The 20,623-nt window shown below is 46.9% G+C and overlaps 1 protein-coding gene across 1 annotated transcript in view; it reads right to left on the bottom strand.

Annotated features, from left to right (window-relative positions):
- The window catches only part of LOC127208700 (GRB2-related adapter protein), a 53,124-nt gene extending 39,151 nt beyond the window's left edge, over window positions 1-13,973 (bottom strand). Inside the window, exon 1 of the mRNA XM_051168228.1 lies at window positions 13,915-13,973. The gene's annotated coding sequence lies outside the window, so the exon portion shown is untranslated. The remainder of the gene's footprint in view (window positions 1-13,914) is intronic.
- Window positions 13,974-20,623: the final 6,650 nt, after the last annotated feature.

Raw genomic sequence — 20,623 nt, 5'->3', positions numbered from 1 at the left:
GTGAATTGTGTGAGTGCTGTAAAGGGGACTACCAGGCCTCACAGTGCAAAATCATTGACATATGTAAAAACAATGCATGATATCTTTCAGGCATTGCTGTAGATTAATGATTCAACCATCGCCCTTGGAGGGGGGGCGGAACCCCTGCAGATGTGGATTGTTAACAATGATCCCTACCCTTAGAAAGAATTTGATGAGCCAGGGTCACAGTGACATATGCCTTTAATCCCAGCATTCAGGGAGGCAAAGGCAGGTGGATCTCTGTGAGTTCAAGATTAGTCTGGTCTACAAAGTAAGTCCAGGACAGACAGGGAGACAGAGAGAGAGAGAGAGAGAGAAAGAGAGAGAGGGAGAGGGAGAAGCCGGGCATGGTGGCACACACCTTTAATCCCAGCAAAGGTAGGCAGATTGCTATGAGTTTGAGGCCAGCCTGGTCTACAAATTGAGTCTAGGACAGCCAGGGATACACACAGAGAAAAGAAAGAGAGAAAGAATGAAAATAAGTAAGTAAGTAAGTTTGGTGAAAACAGGTTGTTTAGCAAAGTTAGGTAAAGATGTTTTTGCTATTGGCTCTGATGCAGAAAATCTTAGGGAACAATTTGAAGTCAAGAAAAAGTATAGTTGGTGAGCAAAGGCTGTACCCTAACTAGCAGTAGCTGACATGACTCTCTCATTGAAGCTGGACTTCATGGTGACGACTTTTTTATACATATTTTATTCTCCAATATCTTCACATGATCAAATATTTTAAGTGTTACAGGTGAGAAACAAACATGAAAAACAAGTTATTTTTCAAGAACCCATATACATTTGTAACTAAGCAACTTGTTATATATTAACAAGCAAAGTATAAAATAAGCAAGCAAGGTAATTTCTCAGCCAATTTTTCTTTACTGGCAGGCTGCAATTTTCAATTACAAAGAATCAATTATCTTAAAATATAATCTTATAGGGGCTGGAGCATGGGCCAGTGGTTAAGAGCACTGTTTGCTCTTCCAAAGGACCTGGGTTCAATTCCCAGCATTCACATGGTGGCTCACAACCATCTATAATGTCACCTAATGTCCTCTTCTGGCATGCAGGTGTACAGGCAGGCAGAGCACTATATACATAATAATAAATAAACATTAAAAAAAGAATCACACATCTAAACTTCTGTATAAAAATAATCAGCCATTTCTACTTTAAAATCCTAATTGTGCTCATCTACTCATCAATAATTTATATTATTGAAAGAAGAAGCTTGTTGGAACCTACCTGCTGGAGTTTCTATTACTTCATCGTGTGTGTGTGTGTGTGTGTGTGTGTGTGTGTATGTGTGTGTATGTGTGTGTATGTATGTGTGTGTGTGTGTATGTGTGTGTATGTGTGTGTGTATGTGTGTGTATGTGTGTGTGTATGTGTGTGTGTATGTGTGTGTATGTGTATGTGTGTATGTGTGTGTGTGTTGTTGTTCTTTTCTCCCCTTCTTTCCCTTTCTCTCTCTCTTTTTTCTTGTTTATGTTGTTTGTTTTTTGTTTTTATTTTTCACAAGATTTTTTTCTGTGTAGCCTCCGCTGTCCTGGACTGGCTTTGTAGACCAGGCTGGCCTCGAACTTACAGAGATCTGACTCTGCCTGCCTCTGCCTCCTGAGTGCTGGGATTAAAGGCATACACGCCCTTTTTTTTTTTAGACTCTTGCTGCCATCAGTGGAAGCCCCTGCTAGGAGCCATAAGCCCTGGCCCCCACTTAAATGGTAGCTGTCAGCCCCCACCAGAAAGCTGTCAGCTCTGCCCCCCTGCCAACAAGTTAATTCTGGCCCCCGAGTCCACCACCATCAGTGGAAGCCATTGCCAGTAACAATCAGTTCCAGCCCGGAAGGTTGCTCTCACAGAAAGTCTGCAGCGTCGCCAGCCTGTGCCTGTGCCTGTGCCTGTGCCCTGGCCTCAGTTTCCCCAGTTGATGTCAAAGCTGGTCTTTGATACCCCAGGATGCTGAAGATGTCAGAGCCCTGAGACAACTGCTAAGGAGAACTTCGTACAAGGAATGGAACCAGCCCAAGAGACAAAAGTGTGTTGCAGGCAGTGGAGCTGCAAGAAGGAGCCATCGAGGCCCTTGGACATGAGACGTTCACCATCAGAAGCCAGGGCTTATCTTCAGCTACTGTCCACAGCTGTGACTACCCACAGACCTGCACAAGACTGGGTGCGTTAATTTTCTATCACGGATGTGGGAGGGGCTTGTAAGGTCCCACTCCGCCTCTTCCCACGAGTGATATAAATAGTTAACAGTTGTTGACTCTCTTCAGTGCGATAGCTGCCCATAAACTGCCTACACTCCTGTAAATTACCCTTTGCCCACGCTATGGTAAGGATCCCCAATTAAACTCAGTAACTCGCCAAGCTGCACTTGGGTGAAATTGTTTGTACGTGTGGTTGTTTGTTACTAATGTCCTAGTTGGATTGAACATGTGTTCACAAAGAACATGGTCATGGGCCGGGCGTGGTGGCGCACGCCTTTAATCCCAGCACTCAGAAGGGAGAGGCAGGTGGATCGCTGTGAGGTCCAGGCCAGCCTGGTCTACAAAGTGAATCCAGGACTGCCAAGGCAACACCCAGAAACCCTATCTCGGGGTGGGGGGGGGGGAAGAGCATGGTCATGGGGCCTGGGAGGCAATTACCACGGTGTTTCTTTACATCTTATTTATTTATTATGTTGTTGTTTTAAGCCACAGTCTTCCAGTCTCTTTACATAGCCCTGGCTGTCCTGGAACTCATTTTTATAGCCCAGGCTGGCCTCGAACTCACAGCGATCCATCTGCCTCTGCCTCCGAAGTGCTGGGATTAAGGGCGTGCGCCACCACCGCCCGGCTCTTCTATTATATCTTATAGTTACCCTATTATCGTAGTCCACCATGGGGGGGGGGTACCACAGAGCCTCCTTTACAACCTACAGTAGTTTCTCTCCTGTTACAGTTGGTGGTGTCACGGGGCCTTTCCTTACATCTTACAGCTGTTACACTTAGGTCAGTTGTTGGTGTCAGTCGCTCAGGTGACTGAAGCTTATGTCTTACACAAATGCACCCTCTACTGGTGGCCAAGCTGACAGCCGCTCTTTTGCCACAGCCCACTGCCACCCTCAAGTCACCCAGATGCATTCCAAACAAGAATCTCAGAAACGGAAACTCCATGGTAACAGGACTAGAGGTGAGTACTGAGTGCATGGCAAGTCACACCAATGCTCAGAACTTAGATGCACAGACCACAGTGTGGCCATAATGTAGTGTTCCCAGAGTGAAAGACCGTGCAAAACACAGTCCTGGTTTTTTGGTTTGGTATTGTTTTGTTTTGTTTCGTGATCATGATCTAAATTTGAAAGTTTTTGAAAAAGTAAAACACAGGAGGGCATGGTGGTGCATGCCTTTAATCCCACCACTCGGGAGGCAGAGGCAGGTGGATCCCTGTGAGTTCGAGGCCAGCCTGGTCTACAATGTGAGTCCAGGACAGCCAAGGCTACACAGAGAAACCCTGTCTCAAAAAACAAAAAACAAGCCAGGCAATGGTGGCACACGCCTTTAATCCCAGCACTCGGGAGGCAGAGGCAGGTGGATCCCTGTGAGTTTGAGGCCAGCCTGGTCTACAATGTGAGTCCAGGACAGCCAAGGCTACACAGAGAAACGTTGTCTCAAAAAACAAAAAAAACAAAAAAAAAACAACCAAAAAAAAAAAAAAAAAAAAAAAAAGAAAGAAAAGAAAAGAAAAAGCAAAATACTACAAGGTGTTCCTGTTTCCCCTCTGTTAGTCTCAGTCATAGAGGGCATCTGTAAAGTCACCCAACTTTGTTTGCTTGTCTGTCTGAATAGGGTCTCCTATAATTCAAGCTGGCCCAGACCTCACTGGTGCTCTTGGTTCCACCTCTCCAGTGCTGGGAGGTGCAAGCTTGTGTTCCTAAGTGTTAGACGTATCTCCATGTCAATCAAAGGAATGCACACAAACAGCAAAACTATCTTAACAATTCTTGCCCTCCCCCTGCAAAAAAAAATGAGTATTCCAGGACCCAGACCAGGGTAGCAGCACTTTTATGTGTCTCTTTTATCCCTGATGTAGGTGGTGACTATAGATCATCAACTTGGTGGGAACTGTTTGACAGCTCAAGGGGGAAAGCTCAGGTTAACTGCCGCGACTAAAACAATAAAACCCAAAAAACAGGCTGGAGAGATGGCTCAGAGGTTAAGTGCACTGCCTACTCTTCCAAAGGTCCTGAGTTCGATTCCCAGCAACTACATGGTGCCTCACAACCATCTATAAAGAGATCTGGTGCCCTCTTCTGGTGTGCGGGTATGTACATGCAGACAGAGCACTGTATATATAATAAATAAATAAATAAATAAATGTTTTTAATAAACCCCAAAACATGTTTTTCACTTAAAGAATTGTATTAGTGGGGGCTAGAGAGATGGCTTAGTGGTCAAGAGAACTGTCTGCTCTACAAAAGGACCCGGGTTCAAGTCCCAGCACCCACATGGCAGCTCATAACTGTCTGTAATTCCAGTTCCAAAGGATCTAATAGCCTCAACCAATGCAAGTAAAGCAAAAACAAATAAAAAATTTTTAAAGAATTGTATTAGTTACTTTTTAAAAAAGATTTATTTCTTTTAGGGGGACTGGAGAGATGGCTCAGCAGTTAAGAGCACTGACTGAATCCAGGCAGTGGTGGTGCACACCTTTAATCCCAGCACTCAGGAGGCAGAGGCAGGTGGATCGCTGTGAGTTCGAGGCCAACTTGGTCTACAAAGGGAGTCCCAAGGCTACACAGAGAAACCCTGTCTCAAAAAAAAAAAAAAAAAAAAGATTTATTTTTATGTGCCTTGGTGTTCTGCCTGCATGTCTGTGCAAGAGTGCCAGATCCTCTGGAACTGAAACTACAGACAGTGGTGAGCCACCGTGTGGTGCTGAAAACTGAGCCTCTGGAAGAGCAGCCAGAGTTCTTAACTGCTGAGCCATCTCTCCAGCCCACATTAGGTACTTTTCAGTTGCTGTGATAAAACATCATGACCAAGCAACCATAGAAGAAAGGGTTTCTTTAGGCTTGCAGCTCCAGAGAGGTACAAGTCTGTCACCGTCATAGCAGGCAGGTACAGTGACTGAAGCAAGGATATTGAGAGCTCACGTCTTGAACCGCAGCACGGAGCAGAGAGAGCAACTGAAAATGATGCAAATCTTCAAACTGTACAAGGTGCGCCTCCAGTGACACACTTCTTTTTTTTTTTTAAGATTTATTTGTTTATCATATATACATAGTGTTTTGCCTGCATGTACCCCAGAAGAAGGCACCAGATCTCATTAAAGATGGTTGTGAGCAGGCAGTGTTCTTAACCTCTGAGCCATCTCTCCAGCTCCCGAAAACTAAATCTAAAATCCAAATTTTCTTCTGTTTTTTCTTTTTCATCCTCTTAATTTCTTTCTTTCTTTCCTTTTCTTTTTTTTTCTTTTCTTTTTTTTTTTTTTTTTTTTTTTTTTTTTTTTGTTTTTGTTTTTGTTTTTTTTTTTGTTTTGGTTTTGGTTTTTTGTTTTGTTTTGTTTTGTTTGTTTTTCAAGACAGAGTTTCTCTGTGCTATCTTGGCTGTCCTGGACTCACTTTGTAGACCAGGCTGGCCTCAAACTCAGTGATCCACCTGCCTTTGCCTCCCAAGTGCTCGGATTACAGGCATGCGCCGTCACTCCCGGCACTAATTTCTTTTTTAAAAAAGATTTATTTACTTAGTATGTATACAGAGTTACCTTCATGTAACTCCTGCAGGCCAGAAGAGGGCACCAGATCTCATTGTAGATCGTTGTGAGCCATCAAGTGGCTGCTCAGGACCTTTGGAAGAGCAGCAGCCAGTGCTCTAAACCTCTGAGACGTCTCTCCAGCCCTACTCTTCTTCTTCTCCTCCTCCTCCTCCTTCTCCTCCTCCTCCTTCTTCTTCTTTTTTATTTTTATTTATTTATTTATTTATTTATTTTTTTTTTAGGCAGGATTTCTATGTGTAGAAAAGGTGTGTACCACCACCGCCTGGCCAGCCCTCATCTTCTTAATTTCAATAAAACAAATTAATTTAACTCTTTTGTTTTTAAAATGGTGCAGGATAAATTATGTTTTGTGGCTCAGAATGTGAGTGTTCTTGTCACACTGGATGCCATAAGCTAAAGAAAGCTGAATAGACAGGTGTGGTGGGGGGTGCTTATAATCACAGAACTCGGAAGGCTGAGGCAGGGGGATCATGAGTTTGACCGTCCTGGGCTACATAGCCAGACCGTTGTGTGGTAGTGTCAGGGCAGCTTGTGAGGTGGCCTCCTTCCTAAAGTCATAGACATTTGTTCCTCTATGCTGGAATCTGATGCACACAGAAAGATGCATACAGCAGAAGACAGGGTTGGCCACGTGTCCTGGCTCCACACTGGAAGCCTGGTGCTCTCTGGGGTTCAGCTAGCGCAACGGACAGCTTCAACTTATACAGCAATAACTCTTTACATGGGCCAGGCTGGGAGTGGAACTTCAGTGATACTAGGAACAGGGTTGAGCACTGTCCTATAGGTATGGTGGATAGTTTTATGTCAACTTCACACAAGCTAAAGTCATTTGAGAGAAGGCAAGTTCAATTAAGAAAATGTCTCTGGGGGCTGGAGAGATGGCGCAGAGGTTAAGGGCACCGGCTGCTCTTCCAGAGGTCCTGAGTTCAATTCCCAGCACCCACATGGTGGCTCACAACCATCTTTAATGAGATCTGGTGTCCTCTTCTGGCATGCAGGCACACATGGGGGCAGAGTACTGTATAAATAATAAATAAATAAAATCTTAAAAAAAAAAAAAAAAAAAAAGAAGGAGTACCCACTTTGGAGGACAGTTTTATAACGCTAGACTGGATGCTTCTGTGCCCTCCAGATTAGCACACTGAAGCTCTTCCCTTTATTTTTGGAGAGAGCAACTTTATGGGGTCAATTAAGGGAAAACAAAGTCACGAGATTGATAAGATCAGTGTCCCCTTCTCTCTCTCCCCTCCCCCTCCCTCTTGACTCCCCCTCTCTCTACCATGGGAGGATGTGTGGCTCAGGCAGTCATCTCTAAGCCAAAAGAAAAGAATTAGCATGAAACCTACTTTGCTAGTCCTTCAGTTTTGGAAAGCTAGACCCCCAGAGCTGTGAGGAGCAGCGTCTGTTGTTAAACCTGCCCAGTGAGTTTGCTATGGCAGGCCACACTAAGACAGACAGATCCCCACAGAACTAAACACACTCTTGCCATATGGTCCAGCAAGCTCAGCCCTTGCTGCCTGCCCAAATGAGCTGAAAATGTATGTCCACACTGAAAATGTATGCCCACACAGGAACCTGCAACATGGATGTTTATAGCAGCTTTGTCCACATTTGCCAAATGGAGGAACGGCCAAGAGGACCACTAGAAAGAGCATAAGTAAAAGAAAAAAACTGGCACATCCAAACAATGAGAATTATTCAGTGCTAAGGAGAAATGTACCAGCATGCCAGGAGGAGACATAAGGAAGCCGATACAAATACCACATGTGAAAGAAGCCGTTCTGACAGGCTACATACCAGATGATTCCAACGGCGGAATATTCTGGAAAATATGAGATTACAGGAATGGTAACAAGATCAGTGGTCATCTTACTGGTACGCATTTACATGTGAACATGCATAAAACGTCACACAATTCCCCAAAGTGTACACGATCTCTGTGTTTCAAATAAAAATATACTATATATCATGCCGGGTGGTGGTGGCACACGCCTTTAATCCCAGCAATCAGGAAGCAGAGGCAGGTGGGTTGCTGTGAGTTCAAGGCCAGCCTGGTCTACAAAGCGAGTCTAGGACAGCCAAGGCTACACAGAGAAACCCTGTCTCAACAAACCAAAAAAAAGTAAAAATAAAAAATATATAGTATATATTACTATATATACTATATAATATATTTAATATAATATATATTAAAGATCAGTGGTCACCAGAGGTTGGAGGGAGGGAGGGGGGAACAGGCAGAGATGTGTATGGCAGTAGAATTGCTCTGTGGGCTACTGCAATGGCACTTTCACCCACAGCACGTTCTTCAGAAAAGAACTTGAATATAAGCCATAATTTTATTTAACAGTTACAGATTGTTGCTAGATTCTTTCCCAGTGGGAGACATAAACAACATAAACCTTCTCTGAAGGTGACAGTGACAGTCTGAGGCAGGATTCCACCAAAGCTCCCTCTGGGGAGCTAATGAGTTTATTGGGCTTCCTTACATAGCGCAGGTGAAGGGTTACTTACAGATGTGGGTGCTCCTCCCCCAACAGACCTCACGGGAAAGCCCCTACTCAGCAGGGACAGGGCTTCCCTATGGCTGCAGGGATGATGCTCCCTTCGCCTAGTTTCCTCAGCCTATGTACTCTAGCGCCTCCCTGAGGCCATGTTACATTTAACAGGTGGTAGGGAGTGGCTGCATACTCAGGTGAGGGGCTTGTGACCCTTCCCATCCCTCCAGGAAGGGATGAAAACAGGCCCAGCTGAGATCTTCCTTTTGTAAGGGCCACAGCCTAGTCCTCCAGCATGATGGCTGCTTGTTTCAGAGGACAGTTACTCACAGATGAGACCCACAGAAAATCAGGCCAAATGGCTGTCTCTCATGGGACAAAGGGCTCACAAAACCCCTCCTTTGAATTTTAATTGGTCCCATATAATGAGGAAATAACTGGTTGGATGGTTTTTGTGCCTTTTTTCCCCGTTTTCTTTCTTTCTCTCTCTCTCTTTTTTTTTTTCTAGACAGGGTTTCTCTGTGTAGCCTTGGCCATCCTGGACTCACTTTGTAGACCAGGCTGGCCTCGAACTCAGCGGTCTGCCTGCCTCTGCCTCCCGAGTGCTGGGATTAAAGGCGTGCGCCACCACTGCTTGGCATAGATTTATTTATTTTTATGTGTATGAGTGTTTCCTGTATATATAGATCTTCACCACACACATGCCTGATGCCTGGCGCCTGGGTTCTGCGCCTTTGCCTCTCCCAGCACTGAGGTTACAGACACACTCTGCCACACATATATTTGCTTATCTTACGTGTATATATGACCACCATGAGCATGCAGGAGCCCATGGAGGTCAGAAGAGGCATTGAATCCCCTAGAAATGGAGTGACAGATGGTTGGGAACTGAACTTGGGTGCCCTGTAAGAGCAGCAAGTGTGTTTGACGCCTGAGCATCTCTCCCCTGGAGACGGTTGCGTGGGATCCATGCTCCTGTCCTCACACTCGTGCAGGGACCACCTGAGCATCTCTCCCCTGGAGACGGTTGCGTGGGATCCATGCTCCTGTCCTCACACTCCTGCAGGGACCACCTGAGCATCTCTCCCCTGGAGACGGTTGCGTGGGATCCATGCTCCTGTCCTCACACTTCGTGCAGGGACCACCTCGCGAAGTCAACAATTCTCTCTAGTTCTTAGATTTTGTCATCGCTGAACTTCTCTTTAGATTTGTTTATTTATTTATTTACTTTTGGTTTTTTGAGACAGGGTTTCTCTGTGTAGCCTTGGCTGTCCTGAACTCACTTTGTAGACCTCACAGAGATCCGCCTGCCTCTTCCTCTCAAGTGCTGGGATTAAAAGTGTGCACCGCCACCGCCCAGCATACATTTGTTTATTTTTATGTGTATGAGTGTTTGCCTGTATGTGTAGATCTTTACCACATACATGCCTGATGCCTGAAGAAACCAGAAGAGGATATCGGGCCCCTTGGAACCAGAGTTACAGGTGGCTGCAAGCCACAACGTGGGTGCAAGAAACTTAACCCAAGTCCTCTTAACCACTGAGCCATCTCTCCAGCCCCTGTTAAAAAAAAAAACAAAAACATATTTGTTGCTGGGAATGGTGGCACATGCCTTTAATCCCAGCATTTGGGAGGCAGAAGCAGGCGGATTTCTGTGAATTCGAGGCCAGCCTGGTCTACATAGAGAGTTCCAGGATAGCCAAGGCTATTACACAAAGAAACCCTGTCTCCAAAAACCAACCAACCAACCAACCAAAAACTTTTATTTTAAAAAGATCAGTTGCATACACACACCTATACACACTGACAAACTAGCATCTGCAAAAAGAGAACGTCAATTGAGGCAGTGCCCCCATCACATCTGCCTGTAGAAAAGTCCTTGGGGGCGTATTCTTGATTAATGATTGATGGTGGGAGGGTCCAGGCCACTATGGGCAGTGCCACTGTGGACTAATGATCATAGAAGGAAAAGAAAGCAGGCTGAGCCAGGCATGGGGAACAAGCCAATAAGCACCACTCCTCCTTGCTCTCTGCTTCTGTTCCTGTCCCACCTTGATCTCCTGCTCTGACTTAGGTCAGTGATGAAATGTGACATAGAAAGTGTAAGCCAAATAAATCCTTTCTTCCCCAAGTTGCTTTTGGCCGTGGTATTTAATCGCAGCAGTAGAAACCAAACTAAGACACACATAATTAAAAAAAAAAAAAAAAGGTGGAAAGTGACTAGGGAAAACACCCAACACTCACCTCTGTCCTCCACATGCGCGCATGGGCGCGCGCGCACGCACGCACGCACGCACGCACACACACACACACACACACACACACACACACACAGAGCACCTTTTAACCAATTTAAATAAAGTTATGCGGCTATCCCTGCATCTTTAAATTTTTAAGGTAAATACCAGTGTATTTCTATGTGTCAGTGTGCCCTGGGAAGACAGCTAGCGCAGACGCCAGAGCGCGCGGTACTTGGTCCACACCGGTTTGTTTCACCACGCAGGAAGGAAGCCGCATGCGCACGGGAGCCAGGGTCGGTTGCTTTCCCGGCGGTGTGCAAACAGCACCACCGCCCTTCTGCCCTCTTGCGGCAGGCACCTTAGGCAACTCCAGACCTCCCTGCTGCTGCGGCCCCTGGATGCCCAGGCCACCATGACCCAGCCTAACGCAGACATTTGGCCACCGAGGCCGGATTTCCTTAGGCGCAGAGACCCAGGCAGAGACCAGAACGTGTGGGATGGCTGAAGCGGGGAGAGGGGGGGACCGGGACGGGGAGGGGACACGAGACACTTAAGGGGTAAAGGTGCAGATTCCAGTTTCCCCAGACCCCCCCCCGAAAACCCAGCCTCCAAGCTCCTCAGTTTCTCCGCAGACCCAGCTTTCCGCACCCCAGCTCCCCAGCCCCACGGGTGGCCATGAACTCCAGTCCCTCTGCCCCCTAGCTCCCCAATTTCAGACTCCCCAGTCCCCGCAGCTCCCTAGCCCCCATTTTCTCAGCCCTCCCCTATGTCATCGTCTCCCCACTCCCCACCCCCCAGCCCCACAGGGCGCGGTCGCTAGGGAAATTGGCCAGACCCGGCCAGCTGGGGGCGCTTCTGTTTTGCAGTTCTTGCTGCGCCGGGATTTTCCACTCCCGGAACTCGTAAATTATTCTCCCATTAGCTGATTTAAAATAAAATTGTGTGTGTGTGTGTGTGTGTGTGTGTGTGTGTGTGTGTGTGTGTGTGTGTGTATTTTTTTTTAAGAGCTCGGATGGGTCAAATTCACTGAGGTAACAATACATACTGCCAACCAAGAACGATGCCAAACGCGGAAGGAGCTTGGCCGCAAACAGGAGGAAGGCTTGTTGCTCTCTTCCTAAAGGAGATGCGCAAACAATTAGACAGCAAGCTTGGCTTGGTTTTGCGGGGATCAAGCCTCTGCCACTGCACCCCAACTTTAAAAAAAAAAGGCAATTTTTCAGAATTTAAAATCTAATTCAAGTGCTCATAAAGATGAGCCATGGCTCCATAGTGAGAGAGAACCTCTTTCAAACAAGAGACACATAGAAATGAAACAAAATTTCACAGATCATTACCCTAACTTTTTTTTTTTTCCGAGACAGGGTTTCTGTGTGTAGCCTTAGCTGTCCTGGACTCACTTTGTAGTCCAGGCTGGCCTCGAACTCACAGCGATCCGCCTGCCTCTGCCTCCTCCTAAGTGCTAGGATTAAAGGCATATACACCACCATGCCCGGCAATTTTTTTTTATTTTCTATTTTCTTCATTTTGTATTGTTTGCTTGTTTTTTGGTTTTTTGAGACAGGGTCTCTTTGTGTAGCCTTGGCTGTCCTGGACTCGCTTTGTAGACCAGTCTGGCCTCGAAATCACAGCGATCCGCCTGCCTCTGCCTCCCGAGTGCTGGGATTAAAGGCCTGCGCTACCACACCTGGCTTCTTCATTTTGTTTTAACATTGAAGAGTAGGCAGATGCAGTTGTGCATGGTGGCACAGTGCCTTCAATTCCAGCACTGAGAAAACAGAGGCCAGCCTGCTCCGTGTAGTGATTTTCAGGCCAGCCAGAGCTTCATGAGACCCTGCCTTTAAAAAAAAAAAAAAAAGGCTGTGAGATGGAGGCCAGCCTGGTCTACAAAGTGAGTCCAAGGACAGCCAGGGCTACAGCTACACAGAGAAACCTTATCTCGAAAAACCTAAATAAATAAATAAAATTAAAGTTGCCCTCACACCACTCCTGCATTAATAAGTGTTTTAACTTTTGGTCATTATGACAAAATAACCTGAGAAAATCAACTTAAATAAAGAGAGAAAGGCTAATTTTGACTGGGAGTTTCAGAGCGCCTGTGGTAGCAGAGTACATCACAGCCAGAAGTGTGCTGGATAAAACTGTTCAGGAAGCACGCAAGAAGGGGGACCGCAGTTCCAAGAGTCCCTTCAAGAGTGTGCCCCCAGCTGGGCGGTGGTGGGGCACGCCTTTAGTCCCCAGCACTCAGGAGGCAGAGGCAGACGGATCTCTGAGTTGAGGCCAGCCTGGTTTACAGAGTGAGTTCCGGGACAGCCACGGCCACACGGAAACCCTGTCTCAAAACAACAAAACACAAAATACAAAGGATGTGCCCCCTAGTGACCTAGCTTTCTTCCAATGGGGCCCACTTCCTAAAGGCTCTAAACCTCCTAAGAGCACCATAGTCTGGGGACCTTCCACACATGAGCTTTGGGGAGACATGCCAGGTCCAGAGTCTACAGGAAGTGAAACTCACTATGCCTCCTCTAGAATCCCAGCTGGCTGTATTTGTGGCTGTTTAAGAGTAATGGGGGGCGGGCCGGGCGTGGTGGCGCACGCCTTTAATCCCAGCACTCCCAGCACTCGGGAGGCAGAGGCAGGCGGATCACTGTGAGTTCGAGGCCAGCCTGGTCTACAAAGTGAGTCTAGGACAGCCAAAACTATCACAGAGAAACCTTGTCTCAAAAAACCAAAACGAAAACAAAACAAAAGAGTAATGGGGGGCGGAGACAGAGGCAGGTGGATCTCTGGGAGTTCGAGGCCAACCTGGTCTACAAAGTGAGTCCAGGAGAGCCAAGGCTACACAGAGAAACCCTGTCTCGAAAAAACAAAACAAACAAACAAACAACAACAACAGAACCTATAAAGGTCAAGAGAGCCAGGCTTGTCAGCGGATGCTCACGTTCACAGCAGTTGGTCAGTAGAGGCAAAGGGCTCAGGATTTTATCCTGGGCCACATAGACATAGCCAGACCAGCCTGGGATACAGGAAAGCCTGTGTAAAAAAAAAAAAACAAAAAAAACAAAAAAAAAAAACAATAGCAAAACAACCACAAACAAAAACCTCAAGAGAATCAGCAGCTTCTGGAAAGAGATGCCACATTGGGAGCAGGTCCAAGATGCAAGGCAGAAACAAACACCCATGTGGTGACTGGCGAGCTATCGAGGCTCCCAGTCCACAGCCCCAGCTGAGCTTCCAGCCTTCAGCTAACAAATGGTTCTTATCCACGCCCACCTCAGAAGCATAGGAAACCCAGTTAAGCTGGGTTCTTTAATGTACGTGCCAAATTTCTGGAATGTTCCTGCTCATTAAAAAAAAACACAAAACATACTATTCACTGTTTTCTAATTTAACCAAGTGCTCACCTTGCTTTGTAGCACTCAGCAGGCAGTTTCTCCTGGCTGTGGAGTACGCAGCTCAGGAAGGTACAAGGCAAAGACTTGGGCAGCGCACTCGCTCTTCTGCTGGGGCCGTCCTGAGCCTGGATCTCCTTGTGCACCAGTGTCAGGCTGACAGACTATTCCCACCTCAACCTTCAGTTCCCTTCCCCCTGCCTGCCTTGCTTCCCTTGGTTCTCCACTGGCTTCCTAGAGTCACTTCCCAAAGAAACCCCTTGCAGCCAGATTCCTGACTCAGGGTCAGTTTGAGAAGAACCCGCTTTGAGAGGAGGAAGTGGCCTAGAAGCAGCAGTCCCAGCTCAGGTTCACCAAGTACTTCCTAGATGCGCAGTTCAGGAGCGCTAACTCATTCCTCCCAATGCCTTCTGAAGAACCACTAAGCCCACTTTCCACTAGAAGAAATTAAAGCACTGAGGCCAGGGCTGAAGAGATGGCTCAGAGGTTAAGAGCACCTTCTGCTCTTCCTAAAGGTCCTGAGTTCAATTCCCAGCAACCACATGGTGGCTTACAATCATCTGTAATGAAATTTGGTGCCTTCTTGTGGTGGGCAGGCACACGTGTGGGCAGAATATTGTATAAATAATAAATAAATCTTATTTATTTAAAAAAAAAAAAAAAAAAGCACCGAGGCCAAATGGCTCAACACCAGCCGGATTCACAGCCAGGAGAGGGTAGGAGACAGGGGGACAGGTCACAGGCTCCGCTTCTGAGCCCGTCTCTGGGACATCATTCTATGAATCATGCACCACTTTGGAGCTATTATCAACAGTGGGGAACATTCTAGCAAATCACTTGATGCCCACACCCACACACTCCCTGTGGGCTGGCTGAGAGGCCCGAAAGTGTGGATTTCCCTCACCAATGCCAAGCCACTTGCCAAGTGGGTTGCATAAGACAAGCAAATCTTTTTCAACTTTTATTTAATTTTTGTGGTACATCCTGAATACCTGTCAGCCCCCTTTTTTGGGGGGGAGGGTGTGTGTATGCAGCTTCTGACTACGAAGCCCAGGTTGTCCTTGAACTGGTGACCCTCGTCTGAGCCTCCAGGCTGCCGGGGTGCTGGATAACAGGGATGCCCCCATCAAGCCGGACTGCCAGGGCCTGTAAACTGTTTCCATCGCAGTGGCTTAGGCTTAGACTGTCTTCCTCTCAGACTTCCGCTCTGACCTCACCTTCTTGGCATCTTGTCTCATTTTGTGTTCTTTAGGTTGTATTATTTTTGCTTAAAACAAAGGGCCTTGTTGCCAAGGGTGGTGCCACACGCCTGTAATCCCAACACCAAACAGAAGCTGAGAACGGATGGGCTCCATAGAGCAAGGCCTTTTCTCAGAAAAGTAACAAACAGCCAAAAAAAAAAAAAAAAAAAAAAAAAAGGCCTCATGTCACACGCCTTTAATCCCAGCACACTCGGGAGGCAGAGGCAGACGGATTGCTGTGAGTTCGAGGCCAGCCTGGTCTACAAAGCGAGTCCAGGACAGCCAAGGCTACACAGAGAAACCCTGTCTTGAAAAACTAAAAAAGAAAGAAAGAAAGAAAAGAAAAAGGCCTCGTACATTCCAGAAGCTTCAGGCTGGATGAACCCAGATGAACCTCTCAAGTGGCTGGAGGTGGCTGTGGGCTGCAGGTGGGGACCTTCTCCTGAGCAGGGACAAGGATGACAGCCAGGTTCCTGCCGTACCCCTCCAGGAGGCAGAGGTGGGTAGGGGCAGAGTGAAGGAGGAGGCAGCTGGAAGTGGCAGGCTCCAGGCCCCTTTCTGCAGTCGCCTGCCAGATGCACAGCTGGAGAAATTGCAGGTCCCAAGGGAAAGCAGGGTTTTGTTTTGTTTTGTTTTTATACTCAGCAAAATCTATATTGATTGGCTGGTGGAGTTTTGTGTATGCCTACTGAGCCAGAGGTGAGTGGGACATAGGGAGGTTGTTTCCAGAATGGCAATGTGTGTGGGGGAGGTAGTGGGGAGGTCGGGGGCGGGGGAGGACAACAAGAGGTCTTCAGATGATATGGAAGGAATCTCAGCAATTCTTTTGAGAGCCTCAAGACTGACTGAAGCCACTCCAGAGTTAGCAGGGACCAGCAAGAAGCTTGAGAGGGCTGGGGACGCCAGACTTCCAAAGTTAGAGGAAAAAGCCTCAAAGGAACCAAGGCTCACCGGGGAAGGAGGCAGGCCTGGTGCGGTGCGGTACAAGTCCTACCACAGGCAAGAAGCTGATGTCCTCAGTTCTCCAGAGACCTCCTGCGCCCCATCACTCCCCCAGCACTTGCCCAGGACCCCCATCTGGTGCTGTACACTTGTGGTTAGTAACATCTGAGTCAGACATTAGGTGGGGTCTGAGGAGCTTGGGCCACCATCTCACTCACAGAGCAGTCACTCAGGAGTAGAAATGGGCTCAGAAAGAGGCAATGACCTGACCTGGGTCCCAAGAAAAAGAAGACAGGAATTGGGCAATTGGAGACTGCCAAGCTGAACCCCAAAGAGAAAGTTGCAGGTGAGAGGTGGCCACGGAGGCTGCCACAGGGCTGTCAAGGACTTTTACCAGCAGGATGAAGAAGATGTCCCAGGTGAGTTTGAAACTATACCCTGAAAAACCTGTGGAAGGTGACACTTGATTTATTTTATTTTATTTTATTTATTTGGTTTTTCAAGACAGGGTTTCTCTGTGTAGTCTTGGCTGTCCTGGACTTACTTTGTAGACCAGGCTGGTCTCGAACTCACAGCGATCCGCCTGCCTCTGCCTCCCGAATGCTGGCATTAAAGGCGTGCGCCACCACGCCTTGAGAAAGGGAAGGGATGGGGAAAGCAAATACAGAGAAATCTGTATGAGACTGCTAGTCAGTGGATCATGGGCCTGTTGCTTTAAGACCAGAAAGGCCTCCCTCCCACCCGTTTCTGTCCCTTGAGACAAAGTTTGCTGCTGCTCTGGTCCCTGTCACCTAAGAATGTAAGAGGAATTTGTTAACAAATGTGCCTCAATATCTTCATCACTGCTCACCCTACCCACTCCAGAATTGGTTTTGAACTATGGCCAGGCTCCCCACCCACCCTGGGAGAACTCCCCGGTGGTCAGCCCCTCTGTAGCAACTCCCTGGCTGCCTCACTCTCCCACACTCTTTCTCCCTCTTCAGCTTCCTGCCACAGCAGTTCCTTCACACCTTCATTTTAAGCTAGCGTTCATACCTTTAAATTACATCTTACTTATTTTTGTGTGTGTGTACGTGGCACAGGCGTGTGCCTGCACCATGGTCCATGTGCGGAGGGCAGAGGACCACTTGAAGGCATCAGTTCTCACTCTACCTTGTAGTAGGTGCCTGAATTCAAACTTAGCCCATCGAGCTTAGTGGCGGGAGTCTTAGCCCACAGCCACCCAACCACCCTAAGCTGACTTTCTTAATGGTTTTATACTGCTTTCCCACCTCACGGCTCAGGCATGCCGCCACTGGTATGATATAATGTCCCTCTCCCGTCTCGTGGTTGGAAAAGAACGTTCTGGATGTCACACCCAAACAAAGCAAAATTAACCTGACAAGGCATTTCTTTTTGCAAAACGGGTGTGCCGTGACCTAAACCAGGCTAGCAAGCAGCCTACATGGTGACCAAGACGTCCTCTATCTTTCCTCCGTTTGGGAAAAACTACCGATGAGTCAGTCTTTTCTGTCAAGTATCATAAAACTTGTGTTTAGGACAAGGAACGTGAGTCGCTTTATCTCCCCACCTTTTATGTTCTGATCACACCACCCTGCAAAAATCTTTGTTTACACCAAGCTCCACTGCTCTGGTCTAGGAATTTCATGGCCTGGAGCAGTGACTCTTTTCTCCCTGGAGTAGTGCCCCTTCGCCCTTCCTTTCCTGTGTACATGGTCCCTGTGAGTTCCTATGTGCGGCAGTCCCGTTGTACCCCAGATAACACAATTTACTTTGTCATCTACCATCTCTGGCTCAGACAGTCTTTCTATATCTTCTGCAAGGCTCCCTGTGCCTTGGAGGAAAGGTTTGAGAGGACATGCCATTTAGGACTGAGTGCCCCAAAAAGCTCTCACTCTCTGTACCCTGTCTAGTTAATGGGTCTCTGTGTTAGTTCCAGTCAACTGCAAAAGGAAGCTGCTCAGCCCTGTGGGTGGCACACACCTGTCATCCCAGCAGTCTGGGAGGCAAAGGCAGGCAGATTCTCTGTGAGTTCGAGGCCAGCCTGGTCTACTAAGCAAGTGTAGGACAGCAAGGCTACACAGAAAAACACTGTCCTGAAAAACCAAGAAGGAGGAGGAGAAAGAAAGAAGCAGCAACAGCAGCAGCAGCAGCTTCTCTGACGAGGGCTGGGTGAGGCACTGATCTGTGGGTGTAGCAATATGTCATCAGGAGTCATTTTATTGATTTGTTCCTTTCCTTTATGTCAACTTGACACAAGCTAGAGTCATCTGAAAGGAGGGAGCCTCAACTGAGAAAATGCCTCCGTAAGATCCTGCTGTAAGGCATCTTCTTTCTTTCCTTTACTGGAGCCTGGTATAAGGCGTTTTCTTAATTAGTTAAAAATGGGGAAGGGCACGGCCCCATTGTGGATGGCGCCAACCCTGGGCTGGTGGTTCTGGGTTCTATAGGAGAGGAGGCTGAGCAAGCCATGAGAAAACTAGTGAGCAGCAGCCTCTGTGACCTCTGCTCCAACTCCTGCTTCCAGGTTCCTGTCCTGCCTGAGTTCCTGTCCTGACTGCCTTCAATGATGATGAACAGTGACATGGAAGTGGAAGACAAATAAACCCTTTCCTCCCTCCCCAACTTGCCCTTTGGTCATTGTGTTTCATCACAGCAATAGAAACCCTGACTAAGACAGGCCCTTCAGCAGAATAATAGTATAATACTATTGTAATATAATATAATAATATTAGGTTTTCCCCTAGACCTAGAACCTAGTCAGCCTCAGGTTCTTTGTTTGTTTTTTTCAGACAGAGTTTCTCCGTGTAGCCTTGGTTGTCCTGGACTTGCTTTATAGACCAGGTTGGCCTTGAACTCACAGAGATCCACCTGCCTCTGCCTCCCAAGTGCTGGGATTACAGGCGTGCGCCACCACGTCCGGCACATAAATAAATAAATCTTTTAAAAAAGGAAATCAAGCCAGGTGTGGTGGTGTGCGCCTTTAATCCCAGCACTTGGGAGGCAGAGGCAGGTGGATGACTGTGAGTTTGAGGCCAGCCTAGTCTCACAGAGAGACCCTGTCTCAAAAACAAAAAAACAAAAAACAAAAAAAAAAGAAAAGAAAAAGAAAAACTAACTAAATAAATAAATAAAACTTTAATTAGCCACACATTTTTGTTCTTGTAATTGTTTGAAAAGCAACACTGACTGCTCTTCCAGAGGTCATGAGTTCAATTCCCAGAAACCACATGGTGGCTTACAATCATCTATGTTGTGATCTGACGCCCTCTTTTGGCCTGCAACTGTACATGTAGGCAGGGCATTGTATACATAACAAATAAATAAATAAATCTCTTTTTTAAAAAGATTTATTTATTTATTATTTATACAGTGTCTACCTGCATATGAGCTTGCACACCAAAAGAGGACACCAGATCTCAGTATAGGTGGTTGTGAGCCACCATGTGGTTGCTGGGAATTGAACTCATGACCTTTGGGAGAGGAGACAGGGCTCTTAACCACTAATCCATCTCTCCAGCCCAAATAAATAAATCTTAAAAAAAAAAAAAAAAAAACCTTTCCCAAAAAGAAAGAGAAGCAATACTAAGTAGACATTTGACATCAATGTATTGAAGTTTGACCTTAGAAAGTTTAATATCACATATACAAAGTCTCACTTTTTACATACTTTTTTTGTTGTTGTTTTTCGAGACAGGGTTTCTCTGTGTGGTCTTGGCTGTCCTAGACTCACTTTGTAGACCAGGCTGGCCTCAAACTCACAGCGATCCGCCTGCCTCTGCCTCCCGAGTGCTGCGATTAAAGACGTGCGCCACCACGCCGGGCTTACATACTTTGTATAACTTGCTCAGACCTTTGTATCCTGCTTTAGCTTTCCAGCTTTCTTTTCCATTCTGGAAAAACATCTACTCATCTTAACACTCATATAGATGTCCTCTTTTACTTTAAAAAAAAAAATGCTATTTTTCTTCCTTCCAAGGCATGGGTGAGGGGTTACCTAAGAAGTGTGGGTAACGGGTAAGTAGCTGTGCCTGAAGTCTTCATCCAGTGTGGATGATGGCTTCCGTGAGCCGCTTAGGTGGACTCCTGTCCTCCTAGTTGCTCCCAGCCTCAAGGCCATATGCAATTAAGGCAGAACTGATGGATCTGGAGGAGAGGCCACCTGTGCCAGTGAGTGTCCTTACTTTGTCCCTCTATACAAGAGCCAACATGCCCCACCAACACACCCCACCAACACAGCCGCTCTGACGAAGAGGGCCATTGTTTGGCTTAAAGGATAGTTTTCTGCAGTACCACAGCGACAAAAGAAGGCTAAATCTAAGGTACATACGTAGGATAGTATCTCGAAATTAACGCTACCTGTGTACATACTTAAACTGTGCAGCTTTGTGAGTGTCAAGGTAAAACACAAAACAATTAAAATCTTTTCGGGGGATGGGTTACTGGGTCAGTGGATAAAAGCACCTCTATAAGACCTGAGCACACATATCAGATGGCTCACAACTGCCTGTAACTCCAGCTCCAGAGGATCTGACACC

The sequence above is a fragment of the Acomys russatus genome, chromosome 25 (assembly GCF_903995435.1).
Source record: "Acomys russatus chromosome 25, mAcoRus1.1, whole genome shotgun sequence".
NCBI classification, from domain to species: Eukaryota; Metazoa; Chordata; class Mammalia; order Rodentia; family Muridae; genus Acomys; species Acomys russatus.
The sequence above is the reverse complement of the archived record's forward strand: the minus strand, read 5'-3'. Positions and strand labels throughout refer to the sequence as shown.